Source organism: Dermacentor albipictus, chromosome 5, assembly GCF_038994185.2.
Source record: "Dermacentor albipictus isolate Rhodes 1998 colony chromosome 5, USDA_Dalb.pri_finalv2, whole genome shotgun sequence".
In the NCBI taxonomy this organism is placed as follows: Eukaryota; Metazoa; Arthropoda; class Arachnida; order Ixodida; family Ixodidae; genus Dermacentor; species Dermacentor albipictus.
The window spans coordinates 141,984,640-142,007,289 of NC_091825.1; the positions used below are offsets into that span (position 1 = coordinate 141,984,640).

The window sequence follows — 22,650 nt, forward strand, 5'->3', positions numbered from 1 at the left end:
CTCCGTACGCGTCTGTAATTACGCTTCGCGGAGTGAGGATGACCGTAAAGTAAATATAAATTGAACGTTCTGGGTTGCTTACGCGAGCTCAAGTAAAAAAAAAAAGAAATTCCATAGTTTAACACCAAAAAACTGAGCAGTGGGCTAAGACGCAGGCCGTAGTGGAGGGCTCCTGAATGCTTTTTTTTTTTTTTGTCTCCGGACATACGGATGCACCTCCCGCCTGGATTACCCCGACGTGACCAGACTATGCTCTACCGTCTGTGGCTAGGCGTTGCCTTTACAAACGCCTATGCTTTCCTCATAGGAATGGCCAACAGCCCCACGTGCGACACATGTAACATCGACGAGACGCTCGCACACATTATCTGTGTCTGCCCGCGATACAGTGCTGAGAGACAAGTGATGTGCAGAGTGCTGGACCAGTTGGACAATCGTCCAATTTCAGAACTAAAAGCTTTAGGCCAATGCTCCGAAAGAACATCCGCGTTGAAGGCCCTACTCGCGCTAGTAAGGTTCTTGCGGTCCACGGGGCTTCACGACAGACTCTAAGAATGCCGCCCCCTACCGCTCTGTAGTGTACGCGCTTTGTTCGTGCTTGTCTCCCTTTCTTTCTATCTCCCCCTTCTACTCTGTTTCTCTTTTTATCCCTCTTAACCCTTCCCCCTGCGCAGGGTAGCCAACCGGAACTACCTCTGGTTAACCTCCCTGCCTTTCTCTACATTATTTTCTCTCTCTCTCTCCTGAATGCTTTTGATCACCCGTTGTTATTGCTTCTTTTTTTTACGTGCACCTATATCTGGGTAGACGAGACTACTTGCATCACGCCCCCCATCAAAACTCAGCGCCGTGGCCAGCCACCGAGCCCGCGAACTCGTGCTCAGCACCAGACCGCTAGGATTTGATTGATTTTATCAATATCGTCAAACGAGACGCATGGACTGTGACATATGCAGTAGTGGGGGAGTATCCGCTTAATCCTGGCTGCTCGAGATGAGAAACTAGATATCGGAGCCCAGGCTTTTGGAAGAAAACAGGGTTTTCTTCCAAAACAGAAGACACAAGACTGTCTTCTGCCTTCTGGTTTCGTTCCGTTTTTAGCGCTGTTCGCTTCCAAAACAAGTGCCAGCTACCGCACCTATATAGTCTCGTTATTGAGGCCCAAGGCGTCGTAGCACTTCGTTTCTTCTTTTCGTGAAGTTCATTGATTGCCGCAAGATCCGAGTGGGCTTGCTTTCGGGGGGTCACTGGCCTCCTTCTCGAAGACTCTTACACCTCATCAGTTTCCATCAGGCTCCGAGGTGGCGGTTCGCACTTTGTGGCCGCCTCGAACAAGAGACACGCACACACGTGTGCAGACGCGCGCAGTGCGCCCAAAGAGCCGAGGCGCGAATCCTTCGGCAGACGAGATCCAGGCCGCGCGGCGCTGTTCCTTCCCGAGTGTTCGCTTAACAGCAGCCCTCTAGCCCCGTCTTTCTGTGCCGCCACGAGCAGCGTGGGGTTGCGACCGCCGAAAAAGCGCGCGCGAACGGGCGTGCCACACGCTGGACCACCCTCTCCTCCGCGACACACACGGCTCGGAAACTTTCGGAGGAGCGACTCGGCCGGGAATCCGAGAATAACCGGGCCCACTGTTGTCCGCCGTCGGTGGGTGGTATTATCCGATTGCTCGTCAGTGGGGAGGGAGGGGGGGGGGGGTTGCTCGCGGGGGGAAGTGGCTTAATCTTCCGCCTTCGCGGCTGGTGTCAGAGCGTCGCGACCCTTAGTGCAGCGACGACGAAGACTGTGCCCGTTGCCGTCGCCGGTGGATGAGTATGGTGAGTACGTAAGCCCGGTTTCGTGAGATATAAATACGGATTAGTGCGTTTCCCTAATTAGGCTGGCGACGAAGCTGTAGTAGAGCGAGACGCGGCTTTCGAAACTCTTCGAGATTTTTATCGAGGATGCTGACTTAATTATTTGTGCATGGTATCACGTCTTCATTTGTCTTCTATGTTGTCATAACTTTCCCATGCCGTTGTAACTTCTGTACTCATGTTAATGTTTGAGCGCGAGGGCTGAATAACTATTTGATTTGCACATTGAGCTTGGATCGGGTGCTAGCGCCTTGTATGTACGTTTATGCATGCAATATTTTTTTCTCTTGTTATCGCAGTCCATTGAATTGTTATCATAGTCCTTTATTTTTCTTCTTTCTTCTTCTGGCTTTGTTTTAGGAATTCTAATAACCAACCCTTGCAGTCGCCGCATGTACTTAGCATCTTTCACAGCTAATTCAGAAAAAAATATACCAAGCTAGTGAGCAGTTCTAGCTTGCCAAACTATGGTTACTGCAAATGAAAGTTGTTTGGCACGTTTTTCCTATTTGGCGCTAGATTTTCAGTAAAAGTCATGCTTGTATCTGTGCTATAGTGCTGGGGCGGCTTCGTTTTTTAAAGAAGCCTCGAAGAAAGAAAAGGAAATGTCGAATATATCGTGGCGTCTTCGAATACTTTCTACACAGAGTTGTTCTTGCGGTCATATTGCCGCTTTCAGTGTACTAAAGATATCGCGAATGTCTTGCTCTGCATTGCAATGAAAGCTTTGTGGAATGCGTTTCGGATAACAAACAAAGAATTTCCGATATTCCATAAATAGCGACTAAAAAGTAAACTTGTACCATGAACTTACACATGCTGTTGTAGCAGTGCGCGTTTGCAAGCATAGCTGTCCGCATTGAGCATACACGTATAACTGTTCTGTTATTTGTTTTAGCGACTACAAACCTTCTTTCACAAACTATCGCGTTATATTCCAAAAACAAGAAAGGGGCTGGCAGATGGAATGGCACACTGTGGTATTCCATCTCGGATTACCTCCTAACCGTTCGCATCCCCAACACGCTCCCAAGCCCCCATATTTCTTAAAGATTTCATTTTTCTCTTTCTTTTTCTTTCACTCCCCCCCCCCCTTTGTTGTGTCTTGGTACGGCCCTGGCACCCCCCTGCTTTTTTTTTTCCCCCTTTTTTCTGCTTCTATTTCTTTTCTTTCCTCCCCGCGTGCCCACTCTCACGCTCTTGTCCCTTCGTCTTGAGAATGAGGCTCACAGACGTCGGACGACAGCGCCTGTTCCCTCTTGTAATCTCTCTCTTTAAAACCAGCCGCCAGCAACAACACCCGCACGTGACGTCACTGCACTAACCCTTTAAAACTAACACGCCGAGGATGACGAGGCCGCCTTTGACGAAGATAGGTCCACCTATCGAAACGTTGGCCAGCCTGTCTGAGGCACTTCAACCCTGTTTTTAAAAAAGTTTATACCATCGCGTTATATTGTTAGACACACTGCAGATGGAATGTTTCGAAACGAGTACAATTGCGAGATCATTTACTGTATAACCACCGTTTCGTTGTAGCATGCGACGCGTGAGGTGTAGTACGCTTTTGTAGAGATTTGCCCTATTGCGCATTTTCTCGCGGCGTTTGTCGACGCTTTCCGACTTTGATTTGCGTACCATTTCATTATCGCTATTTCGTTTTCAAGCTGACCCTCGTCACCGCCACCAGCTAAGAGGCCTTACTTTAACCTCTCCATGACACGCTACAGTGCACCGATGCGACCAACGTTTGCACAACAAGTGGCGCAGTTACAAGGCCGACCAACGATTGATATGACGATATTTGAACGCTGACGTCGCCACCTGTCAGTTCCCAAAGCGTAGAAAGCACTGCTGTGCTTTCTTGTTTTCTGAGGTCGACTGGTTTATGCGAACGTTTTTTAATGCTTGACGTGGTTGCTTATGTGCATGTTCGAACCTCCACAAAGTCATTTCGTTTCGTGTTCCTATGTCTTTTTTCTACATGAAGCATTATAGTGTAAATAGCGATAGTCAACTTCGTAACTTTCTTCTCTTCAACATGAAATTTCCTTTGTTAATCTTTGGCGTAGCGCAGTTGCCTGTACGCAGAATTGAATACAATTTCTTTTGGCGTTCTGACGTCTCAGCCATTACGTGCAGCAACTAATGTGCATGGCGGGGAACGCTTTACTCTTTTTGCGCGCAACAAATGCAAATGAACAATCTTTCTAAATTCATTCGGGGCGATGCACTGCAAGAAAGGAAAATGCGTTAGAAAAGTGGCAACTCTTGAAACATTTCCCATGACCCGAAAAAAAGAAAGAAAACAGAACATCTAACGTCGATACATCGACGACGAAGAGCCGCTCTATCGAGAAGCGCTTCCTGGTCTGGGTCAGTTTCCTCTTAGCGTTTACCCTCAATGTTACAAACTACGTTACGGAAGCACTCTTCGCCGTCTCCAAAGTCCGTGCGTACGTGTGCCTTTTAGTCCCGGGTACTTAGCATGCTGACGACAATGTAGTTCTAGGAAACAGCATTACGCCAGTCCGCCGAGACCCAGAGGCAGGCGGAATGTCGACGAAAAGAGCAGCCATTGATCGCAGGTCACAAAGTAGATGTTTGGCTTCTTCTGGTAGCCCCACTGTTGTTTCCTTCATCGGCTGCGGACCCTTTGTGCGAAGGCACGAGACGTCATCCTGCCTGAAAGAAAGAATGCGAAAAACAGGCCACGAAAATAAAGAAAGGCGCCGTATAAGAAAGGTGGCCGCTCCTGAAACTAGCACCAGCGTCAGGCGGAGAGCCCTTGTAGCTCTAGTAACTCTGAATTATCCCCTGTGCGTCATTTTCTGCAGCGTTTGCAAAGGCAAACGAAGTTTCCGGACGAACAGGGGTCGCCAGCTTCGTGCCGGAGGGCAAAAAAAGGAAAGCGGTGAACTGCTTGTCGCCGACTCGGGCGTTTAGGGGTGCTGTTGCTGGAAGTAACGTACCGTCTAACTCGCCGAGTTATTGTCATTGTTATTAACGTTGCATGCTTTATGACGAAATCTACATGACGGAGCGAATTTGTCTGTAACTTGGCCCAACGTGACCCAATAGCACCGAATCACATCGCGGATAGCAAAGCCATAGGCGAGCTGCTCACGACACCGACTGGGTGCCGCTGACCATCGTCACGCTTCGGTCGAGGACTGACTCGGTAATTATGGTCGTCGTGCGAAAACATAATAGATAGGTTCTGTTGTCTCCTCGTTAATTTGTTTGTACTTTATACTGAATGTCTAGCGCGTGTAGCCGTGCCTTCTTTCTATGGGTTGGGAGCTCTAAACAGTTGTCTTAGGCCCCGTGGAAGGCACTTATTGATCGCATGTAAAACGTATCCTTCATTACAAACTGAAAGAAGCAAAGAAAGACAGCGAGATGCTAAATGCGTGTTCGGTTTGCTACCTCGCACTGCGGGAGAGAGAGAGAGAGAGAGAGAGAGAGAGAGAGAGAGAGAGCACTCGTTGTGCGCAAACGTGAAGTTGCCTACCAAGTCTATAAAATTTCCTTGGGCTTCCAAGTAATGTGACAGCACCCTCATTGCTTTCTACGCCAGTGACGAAGGGCCATGGTTCGAGGATATTCACTTCATCATTATAAATATTTCGTTACAAGTATCTTCAGTAGAGATATCTTTTCCAATGAAGATATTTAGTGAAAAACGAATCTTGTAGTAACGGCCAGCTCTGGCTGCAGCATTACGAGAGCTGAACTGCGAGTGACGTCATACATTTCTACATTTTGCTATTGCATGCGTCGCACCTGTCTGAGCTCAATAAAGTATAAGCAGCTCGTGCATGGGCTCTGTTAAAGTGCTCCGGTTTGAAGCATATGCGACAAACCCTGTAGGCGGTGATAAATTGACAGTGCAGAATAGATATTTCCATGTTTTAATCACTGTATTGAGCATGTTGTCAACATTTCTTCAACCCTTTCGACTATTATTGTGTCCCTCCTTCCGGCCTTCTCTTATTTTTTTTTTTTTTACGTCCCTTCTTGAACCGGCAAAACCAAGCGTGTCTGCTAAACGGAATGCGTGCGAAACAGAAAACGCAATGACGTCAGCACGGAACGGGCACAGAAACAAAGTAGAACGCCTCTTACGCCTAATTACCTTAAACTGCGATGCATGGTCGTTGCGTACAACCGGGCGCTAAATGCGCTCCAGTCCCAAAACAGAATGCCTGTGAAAACGAATCACGCCAGCGACAAACATTCCGCAGGATTCGGAAAGGAAAATGCATTGCTTCTCATTTTTATTTCGTCTTCTCGCGTTTTCTTTTCGTACCGACGTGATAGCATGGATCGTTTCGCAAGGACAAATAACTTTTTAAAAAAATAAGAAAACAAAAGCGAAGCAGAAGCCGAACGAGGCAGAGGAGAAAACCGCCGCAAAAAACAAAAACGAGACCTCGAGTCAAGGGCTTTATGAAATCGGATTTTCTAAACGCGCTGTCAGGTCACTGAGATCCCGCGCATGTTCCACGTTCGCGGCGGAAGAATGCGTGGACAGCAGTACGAGAGAGAGAGATTAAAAAAAACCATGGACCATGGAAGGCAGCGGTCGAGAGGGCTACGAAAGAGGGAAAGAAAGAAAGAACTTGGCAGGGTGAACACGACGCGAAAACGCCGTCCGGGGTCCGCCAAACGTAGGCCTTATTGAATCTCGGGGGTTCGCCGGGGCGTCGTTTCCCTCTCCCGGGACCCCGCGCAGGTGAACAAAGCGCGCTTGACGTTGTCGCGCTCAATATCCTCCCCGCGACACACGCTGTTGTCTCCCGAGCGCGGCTTCTGCTCCGCTGTGCACGGCGTCGACGAAAATGTTCCGCTGTTGGATGCACGTCGATGGGACGCCGCCGAAGACGACGTTACGGAAGGTCCTTGTTAACGGCGCCGCTGTTGTTGCTGGTTCGTTGTTGTTGTTTTTTGTTTGTTAAAAAAGCTTTTTGATCCCCTCGCCGGCTGTTGCAAGCGGAGATACGATGCGACAATTTTCAATGTCGGTGTGCCGGGCGTTACATTGACCGGAAACGAAGAAATGGCATGGTATGTCGCGGCCAACACAATGGTAAGGAGAGGAAGAAAAATATATATGAAGTGGGCGGAAGAAAGGGAGGCCGACGGGGGAGAGGGGTGTTGAAGACAGCAGCTGCTTTTTAAACAGTAGAGATTCCTATTTTGCTACTTTGTTTGACAGATTTATAACGTGAAGCTTCCAGCTCTGTGGACAGAATTCTATAAGTCAGTCAATCGCAGTTTACAGAAATCGTGAGTTTAAACGAAGTCTGGGGTGCGGGGAGGATAATAATTTCTAAGACTAATAATAATTCCGTAATGCGAACGAATCTAAAAAATATTTTGTGGCGATGATAACTTAAGCGTCTCCTTTCTTTATTTTTTTTTTTTTGTATGGATGTCGTTCTCGGCCATACTTCATTCTGCGTCCGTACGTCAGTACGTCATTGGGCAAGTCCATCCCTTCGATGCTTCTGTCCACAAAAACGTCGAAAATACCTACACTATGTTTGCTTGCGCACTTCAAAACAACAAGGTAAATTATACCTGATATTCTCATCGTCGTAAGTCACGAAATAAGGAAATCTGAAAGCCTCTATGGTCATTCTGTCGTTAGCACTGCCCGAACAACCCTGCTACAGTGTTCTGCGAATACAAGTGCAGCGCGAACCAGGTGACGCGTGAGGAGCACGTGACCGCAAGCACGCGCGGATACTATCGCACTGTTTCGTAGCCACGGTATTCCGCGACCACACCCGGTCCGACTCCAAAGATCTGAAGGTTTCGTATTGTGGTTGCCATTTCTATAGCTCAATAAACCATACTTAAGTAGTATCTTAGTGCTTACTCTATCCCTTTCTTCCTCTTTTTTTCCTCTTTCCCCACCCCCGGTGTTGGGTAGCAAACCGGATGCTGTTCTGGTTGACCTCCCTGCCTTTCCTACCCTTGTTTTTTCTCTCTTAAACAAGCACTAACCAGAAACACTTAATCAGTTGATACTCCTAAAATAATCCATTAAAACGCAGTTAACTCGTTTTTTGTTAATTTCGTAGTAATTCTTTGGTTCATCAAACACAATATCAAAATCCAAGCTTCCTGTATTTTTTTTAAATTTCGCGCTGGAAAAGCAGCCTCTGTATACCAGTCTGACGTCACAAATTTTGAAATAGTTTCTCTTATTTGAGCTGTTGATGGCTCGGTAAATGTTCTTGAAATCTACTATAACAGTTCAATCTTTGGCTATTTTGTAACACAGTGTGCTCAATCATTATCAATAAAAAAATATTCACTAGGCCCCCGCAAACGGCATCAAAATCAATGACGTCCTGGCGCGCTATTGCGGCAACTTGAAGGCGGTGTCGCCACCTGTCTCTTGTTTTTTGCGTTTTCTCTTTTGCGTACGAAGTCTCGTCGCACCCTAAGAATGGTTTTTTTTTTATATCGTGTAATGGTAACCTAATAATACAGAATAAATATTCTTTCTCTTTACTTTTCCTTTAATTATTCATTTGCATATTGTGGTCCACATTTAATTGCCCTGGAAACCGATATAAAGCGTATTTCATAACTCTACAGCAGTTGCAAACTTTCATTTAGCCTCCTTCAGTTCAAAACCGAAAAGAGAACGCCGGAAAAGTTCCGAATGACCAACTTGTTCTGACAATGCATTTTAAAGCAAATTTCGAACTAAGTTCAGTTTTCTTGCAAGCTTTCACTATATATCTGTTACCTTCGTAAAAGTTTATGAAAAAAGGGAAATGATCTCGAATGAGCCCCCTACCACACAATCTTCTCTCTTGTAAACTTATTTCCAAACACAGTAAAAAGAGACTGAGTGTATCTGTTTATTTGGGTTTCCTTTCTTTATACATATATATTAGTCGCCGGACGTTGTCGTGGTAAAGAAAAATGGGGTTGCTGGCGACAAAAAAAAGAAAAAAATCTGCACAGACATGCGTGTGTGGAGAGTTGACTAAATGAAAGACACAAATCTTCGCGTCCTATTCTCTCAATTCAATACGTCGGGACCAAGCGTCGTGCGTCTCTGTTCCTTGGCTTCTTTTCTAATAACGCAGCCTTCCGTTGAGTGAAACATTATTATTTTTTTCGTTATATCCCGCTTTACGGCCTGCTATGCGGAGCGTGAACCTCCCGACGTCTTCTGCATGTATCGCTTATTCTTCCTTTCTTTTTTCTTGGTCATTTTAACTTTATTTATCGTCTGAAAGCACAGAAACGTACAAAAAATCGCAAGAATTTCCTGCATTACCGCTCTGTTTTCGAGCAAGATGGCTGCTGCTGCGGTTTACGACAAGTCGGACCCGAATCCGGAATGAACGTCGCGCGGCATATCGTAAATCACTATTTGCTCGTGTTTTTGATCTGTCCGCACAAGTAAGACAAAAAAGAAAACGTTTCTCCGCCACGGGTATTGAATTATCTTACAGGCCTGCGCGTGTATGCGAATAGCAAGACAGAGTCTAGCGAACACATTACGTAGTCGAAACCTGCGTGGGATTCAACAGTGAGCTGCCGTTGTTTTCCGGGCATTCGTTCTGCACTCTCATGCGAAATTGAAGTTAGAGATATTTTTTTGTTGAACGTAGCTCTGCTGGCTATTTCTTCATGAGAGAAAGAAAACTCGCCGCACAGTAAACATCGTAACCGGTTTAAGCCTTTGGTAGTCTGGGTTTCTGTTGCACGCTCTTACATCGTTATCGGCGCTTTGCGGAGGATTTACGCTCGAGAGAATGATGTATATGTGTCACCGTTTACTTCCGGAGGAACGTGAGTTTAGAGTGGACTGTCCCGAGCAGCGGCAATTGTCACCACCGTCGGCGGGCCCCCTGACGAAATCACACAATGAATGTGAGACTCGGCTAATATAGTTTAGATTGACTCAGGTTGGTTCTGGGAGCATTTGCCATTAAGGGCGAGTAACTCAAGATAGCACATTTACAACAACAACCGTTCAACACATATTACATACAAGAATATCGTTACGTAATACCTTGATTCACCTAGCCAGCGTAACGCGGCTGAAACGACGCTACGTCATCGTTACATGCCTATGATGTGCACTTTGCTTTTACTTGTGTGCAGATCACAACCTTCTTTGCTCATGTGCCTTGTCATGGCAGCTTCCTCTTTCCCCACTCAGTCCCGCAAACAGATAATTGAGCATGCGTAGGCAACGCACTCAGAGAAAAAGATGTTGTACTCAGTGGAGGGCAAATGTTGCGTGCAGAAATTTTTCGCTGCTGTCACTCGTTAAGTGCGTTGTTAACATAAAGATAAAGCATCGTTTAATTTAGCGAACGTTTTTAAGTGGGCAGACACGCAAGCTTAACGGCGTTCTTAGTGCTACAAATGCGTTTGGGCTTATAAAGAGAGAGGTGGAAATTTATTTACAGAAGGGCAGAACTATACACTTACATAGCTCGTTTTGACACATTTGACCTTAATTTGTGTTGAGCGCAGTGTCTTGTATACAGTGACATCATTCGCGGCTGCGAAGGAAGAAAAATTAATGCAAGGTGTGAATGTTTCTTTCGCCGGAAATGACTTGTAGTATTCGTGGGAACAGCTTGCTCGTGTGGACAAAAACTCCCGTCGTAAGGATTAACGTTCCCCTCATCAGAAAGTTAGTTCCATGTTGACGTCGCATAAGTACTAATTCGCTGTCTCGACAGCTGCAATATATTATTCGTCTTCTAACTGCGGTCATGTCCTGCGACAAAATTCATCCTCTGACGGCTGAAGTTCCCCTTTTCCTCTTCTGCGAGACTAGTGGACGCGCCAGTGCACCTTTGAGCGTGACCCAGAGAAGTGTGCCGACCTTTAATGCCAAATCCGCCACATTCAAAGGAAGAACTAGAGGCGGACAGGAAGGGCGCTGTGCGGATTAAATGCCGCGGAGTGCGGCGACAGACAATTTCGGCACCACGAGCCCGGTTCATTAATTGCGAGACGCCTATTCCCGAAACTAGGACCTCCTCCCCACTGCAGACAAGATGGGGGAAGACGAAGCAGAGCACGCGAATAGAAGCCGGTAGCAAATTGCTCGCGTTCGCAACGATCACGTGCCCAAATAGCGTCCGTAATCGATCGCTGAGCGAGCATTCTCTGGGCTTTCACGTGCACGCTGCAGTCCCTCCTTTCAGCCCAACCCCGTAGGCCACATCCACCCACTGTCCCTCGTCCCGCCTTCTTTCGCTGTCTCTTTCCGATCCTTAACCCGTTGGCCATGCGGCTCCTTTTGCTGATTACTCGTCCCTAGCCCGGTCTTCTCGTGACGCTTTCCCGTCCCTTTTCCTTTTTTTTCTCCCCACGTGCTACAAAACTAGCGTGCCTGTTTTCCTGTGCTATGTTTCCTGCATGCCCCGCCCACTCCGATGAGTCTAGATAGGTGGCCTAATTTGCACGAGGAAATAAACCACCTTGCACACAAGTCGCGATGCCTATCGAAAGGTGGTAGGATGAAGGCGGTATGAAGGAAATAATAAAGGGGATAGTTGGGAGAGGAGAGACGGGGTGGAGGAGGCTTTCGGAGGAGTAGGGGAAAAGAAAAGCATAGGCTGACTCTGAGAGTGGCGGCACACAAGAAATGAAAGGGAACGTCCTGAATTATTAGTACGCTTTTCTTTGTATACCCTTTTCCCGTACCGTCCCTCTTCACTCTTTCTTTCGAGACACTGCGTTGAGGAATCAATCGGAGATGGCACGTCGTTCGTGAGGCTCTCCGCGCTTACATTGCCTATCCTGTGCTGACCTTTAAGTATAGGGAAAAAAAGTGATCCAAAGGTGCACAGATAAAGCGAACCAACGCTTTGGAGCACTAAGACGCCTGTTCATTTCCTTCTTTTCTTTTCTTTCCTTTTTTTCTGCACGCCCGAGAATACAAGAAGCAGTGCTATGCCATGTTTCCCAATAGACCCGTGAAGAGAGATAATGGTCTTTTACGCTTTTACGCAATCGGCAGCAGGACGGGACATCGCAAAATACACGCTAAGTAAAAGAGAAATGTAAGGAAAGATTAAACAGGACAAAACATCTTGCTCGGTTCCAGGCACTGAGGAAAGGGGAAGTGCTGATTAAACGTTCCCCCCATGAGAATGATTCCCCGATGAGAGAGATTACGTGGATGAAAATAAAATAAAAGGAAACATTAGGACGAGACAATAAGAGCAGTCGTCGGCTCCTCAGAAGCAGGATGGAACAATTTCGGCAGTGGTATTGAACGAAGGTAAAGGTTAGGTGAGTGCAGTACGCACGGTTCCCTCGACGTGGCCCATATAGACTTATTGTATAAGCCGTATGTATATAGATACATACAATACCCACCGGTAGCTCAGTGGCTACGGCGTTCTGGTGCTGAGCACAAGGTAGCAGGATCGGTTCCCCTACCGCGGCGACCGCATTTCGGCAGGTGTGTAATGCAGAAATGCGCCTGTACTTAGATTTAAGGGCTCGCTTAAGACTCCCAGATGGACGAAACGCATCCCAAGCCCTCCACAACAACGTCTCTTATATCCCCGAAGCAGCTTTGGTACATCAAATCAATCAATCAATCAATCAATCAATCAATCAATCAATCAATCAATCAATCAATCAATCAATAATCGTTCCGCTCTCTGTAAGCCTTGTAAAATGAGGGGCCGTAGGAGATTGAAAATGTGACGGGCATTCTTAAAGCAAGAAACCAGAAGCTGCGCACCGTTTTTGATAATGTGTGCTGTCTAGGCAGAAAAAGCTTACGACAAGCATCGGGATATACGTGTGTGTGTTAGCCTCCGAATCTAGAACGGAAGTGATCCAGTGTCGGGGGGAACACTGGAACCTTACAAATTGCCTGCACGCTTCCGAATATTTCTGGTATGACACTGAGTGCGTTTAGGTTCACCATTAACATTCTGCGTCTCTCTTCCATCTCCGCCTTAGCTTCTTACGTCATCCTTCCCGCGGCCCAAGTGGTGGGTAGCAAATAGCATTTTCTGTTCTGGTTGGTCTCACTTCCTTTGCCCTTCCTTTAATATATCCCGGAGTTCACCAACCGGCTCCTATGTGCCACAGACCCGTATATGACATTACAACATTTACCTGGTCGTAACCGATGGGAAGAAACACAACTGTGCCGCTTGCGAGTAGGTGTTTCTTTCAGAAATGCCTACTCCTTCCTAATAGGAATGGCGGACAGTCCCAACTGTTGCAGATGTGATGTCGAAGAAACGACCAAACATATGCTGTGTGACTGCCCTGCATACACAGACGAGAGGAGTGCCCTTCGTACAGCTTCGGAGCACTTAGACGATCGTCCTTTCACAGAGGAGATCTTGTGCGCGTGGCTTCGTGCGTCTGCTACGTGCAAGGCCACAAAGGCGCTGGTGCGTTTCTTGGAATGCACCAGCCTGTGTGACCGCCTGTGACTGACTCAGTGGTGCACGCTTGTGGGCGTAACAGTGAAGACTGTGACCTTCTTTCTTCCTTCTCATCTTTCAATCCCCTTTCACGCTTCCCCAGTGTAGGGTAGCCAACCGGGCTCAGCCTGGTTAACTCTTTCGTTACCACGTTTATTCATATTGATCACCGATGAACGATGCTTTAGATTGCCAATTTCCACATGTTTCAGCTGTTTCTTATCCACTTAAAGCCATCCAGTACTTGCTACAGGCATTGCACTTTCAGAATCAGTTAAAGTTTTCCCGATCTGCTGACGTTGTGATTTTTGACGGACCTTTTTGCGAGCTGATGTGCGAATGTTGTAGCGAAAAGGGGCGCGGCTTTCACCCTCTGCCGCGCTCAAAAAACAAAGCGTGCAGCTCACGATTGCGCCGCACTAGCATCAAAATTTTGTAATCAAGTGACTCTCAGCAAGTCAAGAATTAAATTATATCGCCGGCTTTGCCGTCCAACAGTGTTAAATTCCCGAGAATGACGCCAGCTGTTCAATAGCGAGCTTTGGCTTGGTGCCCAAGTCGTTTTATTCCACCAAAGTATACTTATGAAGGTCCTCCGCATATCCAACATGTGTACCTGGCATATTCCACCAGTTTCCAAGAGTTTCTATTTCGCTTCTCTCGAAAAATTTCGGCAAGGGCTGCTGCCGATTTCGGCAAGGGCTGCGTCGGGAGAAAAGCGTCGTGCTCGAAATTATGCTGCACCCGCACTTGTGATGAGGACTCGAGTTATGATTGCGAAGATGACAGCGAAGCAGATTCAAGCTCTGCCGGCGACGATGCTTTGAGTCAACGTGGGACATCCGCAGCTGTTCTGCGGCGAGTTTCCTTTACGGCCTTGAGTTGTCTCCTTCCTTAAGCGCGCTTATCTGCCGATATTTTCCCACGACCTGACAGCTGTACTGATTATCTTCATGGCGCATATTTCGCTTGGTCATGACGTGCTGCGACCGGCAGCAAACAAACTTCTGTTCACTCCAAGAATACCGCCCGTAGCACACCTCGAACCAGCACTACGGAGCAGCGCAAGACTGTTGACAACGGCATGGGATTTCTTTCTATTCCTTTTCTCTGCAAAGGTGATAAAGGCAATCTACAAAAATGCAAGCACACATGCTTGGATGCATAATTTTGTAGTTTCCCTGCTAGGCTGAGAGCGATCGGTCCTGGAAAGAGGTGCACGATTCCAGACGAACTGGAGAAGTACGTTCCTTGGACTTCTCATCGGACCATCCTCAAAGGTGCCGAAAAGTTGAAAGTGCAAAATAGGTTACGAGGACCGCAAAGTTTATCAAAAACCACACACTGGGAAAAGGACGGAGTTCACCTAGGCTTCACAAAATTCAACAACTGCTTCACTGCTTAGCATGAGCCATGAACTGTTCATAGCTTCTTTTTTCTATCCAATGAACGGCGGTGTACTGAGCATTTATTTTTTCAGACACTATTGCTGGGCTATTTATCTTTGAAATGCATATTTTAAATTTCCTTTTATATTAATTTTTTGTAGATATCATGTTTATTATTGTTTTTATCACAAGGCAGAAAAAATGGCACATTCTAGAATTTTTACGTCTTACCTAATAATTTAATTTTGTTCGGTCACTATGTTTTTGGAAAGAACATTTCATTATGTACAATACGCTACGCTGCAATGTGTGCTTGAATATTATTTGTAGTGGTCAATAATTTTTTTTCCGAGACCTGCAAGAAACGACCATTTTCTCGCCGTTACGAAACAGTTAACTTCCCTGCCTTTCCCTTGTCACTTATCTCTCTCTCTCTCTTTCATTCGTTGCAAAGTGCAATGCAAAGCGCGGTAGTCGTTTCTGTTAGAGCCCATTGGTTACAAGTGTTACCCGCGACTGTTCGCATTTAGCAACTCATAACACTAAGGTCTCTCTAAGGCACATCGGTGTAATAATGAACCGCGCGGCCCCTCGCCCTGACCTTCTCGTCATTACTCAAATTACGAGGCCACCTAATGATCTCGCGAATCTAAGACGCACAAGGCTGCTGTCCGCTGGCTCTTTCTTTTTTCTAGGTAATAAAAGGTCAATTTTCACTCGACCATGCTGAGTAATTTGAGCCTCTATAGTCCACGCGAAATGTTTTCTTGAGCGTCACCGGAAGCGCTTTTGGCTACACATTTTCTGGAAATTTCTCGTCATTTCTCTCTCTCTCTCTTTCCTGAACACCTGGCAAATCAGAGCGCAGCTGTGTCGTTCATGGCCGGCATAATTTTAACAAAAGACGCTGAGAAACGAAGAGAGTGAATAAAATGCAAATGATATCAGGCAGCTTTTCTTCTTTAGATTATATTTTTAATCACTGGCAGAAGACCTGAAGCACCAGCTGCCGCTTCTAAAGAAAGAGAGAGAGAGAAATGCTGTAAAAGCAAAAGCTGTAAGCTACCGGACGTGCGGCAGATCAATCGATTTCCGTGCCTGCGCGACCAATGTCCGAGAATTAAAAATTCCTATTCGGACCAGCGGGTGGCCCTCGTTATCGGTGAACGAGCGTGCCTCGGCGCACAGCCGGCGAACCAGCCACGATCGACGGCAGGAACCCTGAGGTTAAACGTCAGGTTCGAGCCGCGCGCGCTTTCGTAGGGCTCCAAGCGACGGGCTTGTTACACAGGGTCGGGCTCTACACTTGGCTTAATTACTCGCCCCTGGACCGCGCGATAAGCGGTAATGAGGGGCTTAGTAGCGCGCGCGGCTTTGTTTTCTACTTTCCGGCGACCGTCCGCCTATATAGTGTAGGAGCCAAACTATTTTGCCCTTTGTTCTGGGGTGGCAGTTTTGTCGGGGCTGTCTCGTTCCTGCCTGGCCCTTGTTATTGTTAACTTCTCTTTCTGATCTACCCCCGCCAACCCGAGCTCACAGCCTTTAGTCCGTGTTCCTGCTCGCCCCAGTACGTGCTCTTGAAGACAAATATGTAAAAAAGAAGCAGAAAAACTTGGTGGCACGCGTTCTATTTTTTTTTTTTCTCTCTACGCACTTCGAATATACTTCCGACTGCGGCGCTTATCCGCGCCTCAGTTGAGTGAAAACGCTCTCCTTGCGACGTGATACATGGCTTTGCGTACCCGCCGAAAAGCAATTATTTGCTTTTACGAACGCGATGAGCTGACTTGCAGGAATTTCACTTCGATCAATAACTAACAGTAGGTACCTAATTTTATGTGAGGGAACAGGTGGAGAGGAAGGAACCATTTGCTTCCAGCTAGATCGTTTCCCTTCTAATGGATAACGGTCGTAGCATACTTTGTTGAAGCCTTTTAGTCATTAACTTCGACGAGTGGCTTGTACCGTGTTTCTGGTGGTATTGGTTGGGTTCTCTTGCAAACTCGTATCTGATTTGTTGTCAGAATAGAATTAACAAGCGTGTGGAAGTGAACTCTTTGTGGTTGGAAAGGACTCGGCCACAACACGAGAAGATAATTGCGCCTCATTGAGTATATTGATGAGCCAGAAACATTTGTGGAATATGACCAGTCTATAATAAAATGGAGATGAACGAAGCAATTCAAGCAAAAGTTGCATGCTTATACAGGTGTGTCCATGTTTACGTTGGTCGATAGGCTGCTCCCAAAAACCAGTGTCCAATTCAAGGGAAGAGAGAGAAATCACATATTGTCGTACGACACATAATCTCTTTGGAGAGGACAAAACAGAGCTTGTATTCGGCTGAAAGATGGTCGGCATGCAATTAATGTGCGCCCAGAAACCTCTCGTTACCTGCACATTTCGCGCGAATCACCGAACAATGAGACGCAAACGTGACGCGATCCATCGGTTTCTGCGTAGCAGAAGGCAGGGAAGAAAAGTCTCTTGCAGACGCTAGTCGATGCAAATTGAGACAGTGTCCGTGCTGGAAGCGAGACTCGTTTCGTGGCATTGTAATTTCGCAACATTTCAATGTCTCCCACCTCTGCTATTATTGAACCGATTTGGACAATTGTTGCGGTAGGATGGTCCCAAAACGACGCTTGACAATTTCCAGCTTATAAAAAGTTTTACTTCCTGCCCTGGTGAGGGTAAATCTTAAGTGTCTTATGCGCAAAACAAGTACCGAGGAACATGCGGTGCAATAATGCGTTCTTTTTTTTTTGTAGAACAGCCAACTATGTCACGCATGGACTCAGCCTTGTGATACCTGTACTTCTATCGTAGGTACCTTTCCTCTTTCTGCCTATGAAACGAAGCACGACAGCACAGCAAGGGTAGCTTCTGTTTAGACATTACTGCTAACGGGAAAGTACGATTTCCAGGGGGAAAAATCTTGCAGGACGATTGATTAATCCAAAAACAAATTTTTTCACTATATATTGACTAACATGACGATCCATGTAATTCAGCAGCCCAGCATATAATTCTTGGGACTTGCTTTTTCTTCAGTTATTATATCAACATACGTCTCTCGCTATTTCGCACGGCGCGTAGTTCATTTCATCTCGAGTACTACATACTAGGCCCGACGTGCTTGACGCCTCCAATTTTTGTTAATTTCACCATGTCTTCCTCGTCGCCCTCCCAGAATTCATCAGGCTTCTTTGCTCCTTCAGCACCTAATGAAGTGTGGCTGCAGTGTGCAACGCACTGCGTAAACTTTCGTGACACGTTATTAACTTTCATACGACCCCCTCGTACGTAGTTTTCCTCATCGCCTTCCTCGTCGCACTCGCCACAGGTACCGTTCGTCGGTCCCGTTCGCACCTTCGAGAGCCTCTGGACATCCAACATTTCATAGCTAACATTGCGGCTGGGTTGTAATCAGCGAAATTTTATCTGATGGCTCCCAGCCTCACCGTCACTACCGCAGCCATAATCTTTACGAATCAATAAGGAGTTTCCACCTTTTGAAACTTGTCTTCACGTATGCCAGCGTGCCAGCGCCAAGGCCACCTACGTAGAATAAGGCCTGTGCATGCACTCCGATCCATGACGTTACCTCGCCCCGCTTCCATAGAATCTAATGGGGATGCTCCCGAGTAAGCCACGGTGATTTTGGCATTGCCGCTTTCGTCACGCCGGGCTTGGTGACGAATATTTCGGATCTAGTAGCATGACGTCATAAAATAGAGTGCACGGGCCTTGTGCTATCTAAGTGGCGGGGCCATTTGCACTATACGTTGTCAATGTTTACAGCGTCAGCCACAGCTCTGGTTAGAGGAAGTTTGAAATCTTTGTTTTCCGTTGTTTTGTTTCGTTTACATGTCTTCGTTTTGTTATCTTTGTTTTCTCTTCTTTTCTTCTCGTTTGCTGTTCTTTGAATGGTAGGGCTTAACGCCCTGAAGCAATAGAACTGTGATAAGTGCCATAATGGAGGCCAGTGGATTAGCTTTCCCCAGTGGTGGTTAAATTACGTACGCCCGGAGTTGCTACATGAGCATTATCGTATACTTTCTCTCTCGAAATATGGTCGCAGCCACGGTCTCTCTCTATCTCTCTATCTATCTATCTCTCTATCTATCTCTCTATCTATCTCTCTATCTATCTCTCTATCTCTCTATCTATCTCTATATCTCTCTATCTATCTCTCTATCTCTCTATATATCTCTCTATCTCTCTATCTATCTCTCTATCTCTCTTTTTTTCTCTCTCTATCTCTCTCTCTCTATCTCTCTCTATCTCTATCTCTCTCTCTCTATCTATCTCTCTCTCTCTATCTCTCTATCGCTCTCTCTATCGCTCTCTCTATCTGTCTATCTTATAGAAATGCGATGTAGACCAAAAAATTACACTGCTTCTCGAAGTACTACTTCTATTACATGCTTGCCGCACACTCGCTAGGCAAGTAACCATTGATCGAGAAGGTATGACGTCGGATGAAATGCGCTCTGTTCCTAATGTTGCCGCTTGGTTTGGCCTGTGTCTCCGTGCAACGCCATGCTGCAAACTAGGATCGCTTTCAAATAGAGCTTGCTTATGTTAAAGAAAACATGAAAATAGATCGATATCGAATGCTGTCGCCAGTAACACTAAAAGCTGATCTCTTTCTTGAACAGCCTAAACAACTCTCTCCCTCTCCCTTACCATTAATATATTTACTGCTGTTTCCTTTTTCTAATTAACCTGCATTGTTAAAATTTCGTAAAAAAAAGGTAATGTCGTAGCCGCTCAGTTTCCTGGCGCCAGGATGTAGGCGAGCGCTCGAATGAGCCGATGTGACTGTTCAATCGCCTTCCGTTTTTTTTTTCACCTCAATACTTTTTATGTTATTATTTTTCTTTTTTTCTCATAGATACCCGTCGGCCATGGCATGGTCGTTACGGGCAACACTGCTTCCGACATTTTTTTTTATTATTCATTTCTACCGACGCTCTCTAAACTCGCGTCTTGAAACGACCTCTGCCCTTTCTCTTTCGTTTCTTCCGTTTCTCTCTTCGCGGCATCGCGAAGTTACCCATATTTCCATCTTGGGGTAATTCTCCGTGGTTTCTCGACAAGTGCGATGTTACCGCCAGACTCCTGCACATCGTATTCTCCTCACCGCTCGCGTCGTTTTTTTTTTTTTTTTTCTCGTAGTATATACCTGCGACCTTTTTTCTTCCCGCGGCGTATACATATTTCTTTGTTGCGCGAACGAGCCCGGGTTATACCTCCGCGTACGACGCCACGAACCCCTTTCTCCCTTCCCTTCCCGTTCTGCCGGTTCCCCGCTCGACCCTTCCTTTTTCTCCCTACGAACCATCTTTCCTGATAGTCGTCGCGGGATCCAAAGAAGAGCTTCTGAGTAATATGATCCGCTCCGCACGGCTTGATACCGAAATTGAGTTGCAGGAGCGCTACCCATAGTGCGCGGCCCGTGGGTCCCTTCATCTCGTCTTTCTTCTTCTCCCTTCCGCCCGTTTCTCCTTTTCCTTTTCCTGCACCACAGCGCGAGATCCGCAGCAGCTTTTCAACGACTTTCGCGTTTCCCTCTCTTCGTTCTTCCCTTTCCCATTCGGCGATAGAGACAGCGACAGATAGAGAGCAACACGCCGCTTGACTTTCCTTGCCTTTTTCTAATTCTTCTTTTCTTTTCTTTTTTTCTCATCTCGCGCTTCACCAATCTTAGCGGGGAGATGCTGGCGCGAAAGATTGGCGAGGTGAGGCCAGCGTATATTCTCTGTCCGCGCGCATCTCCACAGAAACGCGAACGTTTGACGAGTTCGACACGTATGGCCCCAAACACGGCGACTCCTGCGTCTCATCCATCTGCCGGCACCGTTCTCTTTCTTTTTTCGCTCTCTCTCTCTCTCTCTCTTTGCGACGGACAGCCGGACACCACTCGATCGCCCCATCCCGACAGCTCTGTTAGAGTGGGCGCGCTTGAGTACTTCACCTCCACATGCTGCCTAAAATACGTTGAAAGCGCTAAAAAAAGAAAAAGAAAAATTAATTGCAGTGGATGGCTCCGTGGAGGGAATCGCGGTGAACTAGATCTTAGCGTTCCCCTCATGTCTAACTGTTAAAATAACAGTAAATACAAGTCTTATGCTCAGTTAGAACAATATATCGAGCATTTCGAATCTCTCCTTTCTTTCTATTCGCATTTCCCATTCCTCCAACGTAGGCTAGAGAACCGGTTTCTTGACCGGCCTGCTTTTCTCTCTCTCTCTCTCTCTCGACTTGCACATTCGTCAATGTCACCGTTATAGGAGAGAACGATAGAGAGAACACCTTTAATGCGAGAAAAGCAGGGAGGTCGGCCAAAGGAGCGTTGTCGGTGAGCTGCTGCTTTGCGTAGGTAAATGGAGAAGAGAGAGAGAGTATTCCAAAATAAACTCTTCTTGGGCAAGCTGGTGCTTGGGCTTGCTATGCATTTTTGTTTTAGCGCGTGGTTCATAACGTGGAAAAAGGACGGAGGAGAGATAAGGAAGCGTCATACAGTGAAGCGCCCACGCAGAAAGGTGGTGTGGATGACGATGCCAGTGCACAGTTAACTACGCACACGTACAATGCGCATACAAGTATTGCAAACAGCACGTCATAGGCCCCTGCACACCATGCAGTTCTAGGGCACAGAGGTGAAACCACGCTATCCGTTCAAAATGTCCGATGTGTTTTTGTTACTCCTAGTTCTGCCATGTCAGCACTACGATAATATGATGGCGACGTCGCCTGAATATATTCCCCAGAGCTCGCTGCGACGTCACGGGTTTTGAGAGCGTTCGCTAGAGTAGTGATAATTTCCTTTTTGAGAAAATTGAGGATCGCATTGTCTTCAAACACAAATAAACACGCAGAAGCGTGACTTCCGTGGAGTTTTCGCAAAATACAGTGAAATTCACGAGGTCACAATTGCTACATCGTTACTACCACGGTGTGGGCGCAACATTCGAACGAGGGAAGCTTCGAGTCTGTGCAACCTCGAGGCTCGAAGGTGTGCGACTTGAGTGACGTCACCAACAGATACCAATCAGAGCATGCCGTTGTCCTCAGCGCGCTCAGCGAACACGCTCGTCGCGGCAAGCCATGGCGGCCGCGGTAACTTAATGGCTGACTATGGCAACTGTAGTGGCTGACTGTGTGCATGATGGGGCTGGAGTACATGATCGCGTTCATGTGCTCCAGTCTGGCCGTGCTGTGTGGTGCGGATCAGCTTTGTCCTGCACAAGCTTGACCGACGGATAGTACCAGCACTCAGACTGCGCATTTTATGCAATAACTCAATACGAACCGAAGTATGCCAAAGTGCCTAGCCAGGAGCGGGAAGGAGTGAGCGCACTCTCGTCTGACCTTAAGTTTCGCGTGGTTCGAGAATAGTTTAGTCTTAAAAACTAATATAAGTTAGCATGACCCGACAGCAGCGATGCCGATAAGCAGTGTCATTCCTGCGCGGGCGAGCCCTGCCGAGCGTTAGCTGACGATAGTCGCCGATAGTACGACAGTCGTACTTCCGAAAGTGCGTAATTTCTATTGAAATTCGAAACGCAGAATTTCGTATACTTCAGCCTGTTTACCAAATAACTTCAATAAACATACGGGGTAACAGTAGCATGGGAATCTGCTATATGACGAAATAAATGAGCCCGAAAAGCGTGCGGAGAGGGCTTCTGTTGGAAAGAGAGTGTTTCAGACAAAGGTGACTCCGCGATAAGCTTGCGAGCTTGCGCTCAGCTTGCGGCTGCGAACATCTCAGCCAAATTTTGCAGCGACATGAATGCAAAATTTGGCTGAGATGTTCACAGCAGCGCATGCCATCCGCGGACTGTGTTTTTTCACCAAGCCCGAGGGGGGTGGTTCCGGACCCCTTTAAAAGATTATTTGAAGGGCTTCCTTCTTTTCTCTCTCTCTCTCTCTCTCTCT

General features: G+C 46.8%; 1 protein-coding gene across 8 annotated transcripts in view; it reads left to right on the forward strand.

Moving 5' to 3' along the window:
* The window catches only part of LOC135908347 (metabotropic glutamate receptor-like), a 348,987-nt gene that overhangs the window by 200,974 nt on the left and 125,363 nt on the right, over positions 1-22,650 (forward strand). For 2 of the 8 annotated variants that reach the window (XM_070539028.1, XM_070539036.1), the window contains exon 1: positions 1,708-1,817. The exons of 5 other annotated variants lie outside the window; for them this stretch is intronic. The gene's annotated coding sequence lies outside the window, so the exon portion shown is untranslated. Of the gene's footprint in view, positions 1-1,707; positions 1,818-22,650 lie in introns of those variants that run through there. One more of the 8 variants, XM_070539034.1, reaches the window with a different exon arrangement.